Consider the following 4125-nt stretch of genomic DNA (forward strand, 5'->3'; position numbering starts at 1 on the left):
TTGAAGAATCGAGGTTACGCTTACGTAGCTATGGAAAACCAAATCACATGACTCTCCTATGAGTCGGCTAAAGCAGGTCTCTCAGAATTCTTTCTCACAGGTAAGTATGTACAGTTTTTATTTTTATTTTATTGCTTTTAACCTTTTGATAATAAACTCTAAATCATTCGCTAAAAAGTATTAAATTGATATTCAATAAAATTAGGTATGCGAAACTGAAATTATTGATATCATACAAAAATTTATTACATCACTTCGATATTTACCGTTTATTCTTAAGGTATAAATATCTTTAATTAATCAATCCAAAATATTTCAAAAATTTGTCAGGAGTAAAACTAGGAAATATAGCCGAAATTACTTTACCCAAAAGAGGGGCGTATATTTTTGATAATATTTGATTGATTAAAGTGGGATAAAAGACCAAAAAGATTTCTCATTTTAATTTTTACCTTGTTTTTAAATTAATATTAAATTATTATTGTAAATTTTTAAAATCAATATATTTAAGCTTTTAAATATTTTAAAAATTAATATTTTCAATATAAGTTTGTAAAATTAATGTATAAAAATATTAATAATATGAATTTTTAATTTTATGCATTTTAAATTTAAGTTTGGTGTGAATTTAAAAACAAAAATTTACTTTATTTCATTAAGTTAAAAATTTGATATTTAAAATTCGTCGTGAGTTGAAGACTAGGTCGTTGAACTGAAATTGTTTTACCCAAGGGAGGGATGAGAAATTTTATTATCATTATTTTTAATCTCATTGATCTAAAGTATGCAAAAACATTAAAAAACCCAAAAATCTTTGCTTTTAAAACAATCACTTAAAATGACAAATTTTAAAATTTTGTCGAGGGACGAACTAGGACAACGATCCGAAACGCCCTCATTCTTAAAAGAAACAAAATTTTAAATAATTTAATTATTTGTTTCATTAGTTAAAGGTTTTTATAAAAATAAAAAAATATATATATTAGACCCCATGCGATCGCATGGGGTTTACACAGCATTTCCATGCGGTCGCATGAAGGTAAAAAACTGGACAGATTACATAATCTCAGAGAGCTTCTCTGTCTTCACAAATACACACACATACACAAACGAAAAACACACACAAACACTCTCAAAAATTCGCATTTTTCAACCAAAATCCATCAAATTTCTTGCTCTAATCATGCCTATATTCAGATGGGGAGGCAGGAAGGTAAAGATTTCACCCCTAAAACTATATAAATTTGAATTTTAGTGTTCTTGAGCTAAATTTTATCTAATTTAATTTTATTAATTTCTAGTGTAATTAGAGTTAAATTGTTAGTATATTATGCATGTATAACCTAGATTGATGCTATTTAACATGATTTGAAGCCAAAAAGTTCAAAATTTTTAGAAATCTAGGGTTTGTGTTCTTGAGCAATTTGGGGCTTTTTGAAATAAACAGGTTATGGCCGATTTTTGTCATGAATTATTGCTAAATTAAGTAGTGTAACATGTTTAGGCAGCTAAATGATCCAAACTTTGATCCTAAACATAATTTTTGAGAATTAAAGTGGACTTTTTAAGTCTAAAATTCATAAATTTGATTAATTTGATATAAATGCCATTTGAAACTTGTTTAATTGCTAGTAATGATTATTTTGACATATTATTTGAGTTGAATGCTTATGAACTTTGTAAACATTTTCATATATGCTTATTTGAAAAAGTGTAGAATTAATAAAAATATGGAAATGAGTATAAGTTTAATACAGATTAAACGTGTTATTGTAATTGTTTTAATTTGTTATTTTGCTAACACTAATACATATTTGGATGCACAAATTTTGTGTTTAATGTGTTTTGCAGAGAAATACCGATACTGATGGTGCTTCATCATCATCTAGGCAACCTGCTCCGGAACCACAGCCAGAGATGTAATATCACGAACCGGAGCACCAACCTGAACAACAACAACAACATTATGATCAACACGTACCATATTATGAACCAGACCCACAATTTTTTATTGCCTACGTTGTATTTCCTGTTCACCATATAATAGAACACCCAACAATTCATGAAGAACAGTTGCATCCCAATTTAAGGATTGATAGAAGTTGGAGAGATTACCCAACGTACCAAAGTAACAAATTTAAGCTTTGGACTAAAAATATAGAAATTCCAAGGGTAATAGATTGGGAGCCTTTGGAAAGGGTCCACCTAGCTAACCCAGTTAGGCAGCATCTAATCTAAAGGTATGGCAGCTCTTCTTTTACTGATTGGGAACGTTTATTTACCACTCGTAGGCCTGTATATAAAGAGTGGTGCGTTGAGCTTATGAGTTCTATAGCTTTTAATAAGGATGTAGATAGGTTAGACGATAAGAGTTTTCTTAGATTTTTACCTGGACATGGCCGTAGGATGTACAGGATTTACACTCCCGCTGAATTACTACTACCTGATTGTACAAATTTGATTTATCATGGTGAGAGGGTAGATAGAAATTTTGACGCTGACGCCGTCTGGAGGCGTATGTCAAATTTTAATGTGTTTACGCGGAGTGGAAGACACTCCTATTTAGATATTAATAAAGCCGAGCTTCGTATAATACATAGATTCTTAGCAAACTCAATTATACAAAGAGGTAACAACAAGGAGAAAATGACTCTACACGATTTATTTTACCTTAAGTGCATTCGAAACACTAGAAGCTTTGTTAATATCCCCTACTGTGTTGGTTTTTATTTGTCTAAGATAGTGGAAGGAATACAGGACGGGGGAATAATAGGAGGAGGTATTTTTGTTACTCCCATTGGAGAGTATTTGGGTATAGATAGGGATCAAGGGGGTCCGATGATGGTATGTAGGGAACAAGATGAGACTTTAGGTTTGCAAGTCTATCAAGGTGCAAAGGTATTGACTAGGAGACGCAATTAGGCATTCCCATATCAGGGCCGTCATCTACAGGAAGAGAGGGGTTCGGATGAAGAGTTGGAGGAAGCAGATGACATCAGGGATGTCATTAGGGATAGTTTTACTGATGTTTTCTAGCGTATAGATGAGGTAGAAATGACTAATGAGGAAAGGCATCATCGGTAAGTGGCAAGCCGCGAATGAGTATGAGACTTCCAGGCGACGCCAACACGATAGCTGGCAAGTTCATCAGCACCAAATCATAAGCCAACTATCATATCAGGTACCAAATAACTACATCCCGACTCGGCCTGCTTACTATCCACCGCATCAGCCCGATATGCGACCACCCTTTGACCTGTACGACCCAAACCAAGCCTACCAAAACGCCTATCACCAACCCTGGAACCCAAACGATGATATGAACTGGAACCCTTATCCAAATCAATAGTATTCCATTGGTGATGTCTTCTCTTTTATAATTTTTTTTATTTATGCTAAACATTTAACATTTTGATACTTTAATGTAATGTTTAATATTTTTATTATTTTGTACTAATATTAGATTTTTGTAATTTGAAAGTGGGATATTAAGTCCCATTTCAAATTACCATGCATGTTTATATTTGTATTGTATGTATTTTATCTCATGTACACAACAGGGTAAAACGACGCATTTTCAAAGACTGGCATTAAGTTCAGCAAAAGCTATTAATGTTGACGACAAAACAAAAAACAAGTGTGATGTAACAACAGACGGAATGAACAAATGATGTGTACCATTTATCATTCAACACAAACAACAATATGTTTGAAACTTTTGTAAAATTTAATCATTTTTCTACGCTAATCACCCTCAATAATTTAAATTGTTACTGATTTCTTGAAAATGAGGGCATTGCAAGATCTTAAGTGTGGGAAGGGGTTAAATTCTTTCGAATTTTTAAAATTTTAATTTAAACACTTGGTTATCATTAAAAATACTAGTAACGCAGTAGTTGTATTAGAATCTAGTGCTCTCTGATAATAAAGAACAGCCCTAGTCTTATATACTGACTACCCACTTCTAGTAAAAATTTTTAAAAAAAATTCAAATAAATGAATTCAAAAATCATGTTTATACATATTTATGAACGATAAAACTAGGTGTTAACATCGAAATTACTGTTACCTCGTAAAGGACATAAATTGAGAAACAACCCAAAATATTAGAATTCATTTAAAATG

This window comes from Rutidosis leptorrhynchoides, chromosome 7 (genome assembly GCF_046630445.1).
Source record: "Rutidosis leptorrhynchoides isolate AG116_Rl617_1_P2 chromosome 7, CSIRO_AGI_Rlap_v1, whole genome shotgun sequence".
Lineage (NCBI taxonomy): Eukaryota > Viridiplantae > Streptophyta > Magnoliopsida > Asterales > Asteraceae > Rutidosis > Rutidosis leptorrhynchoides.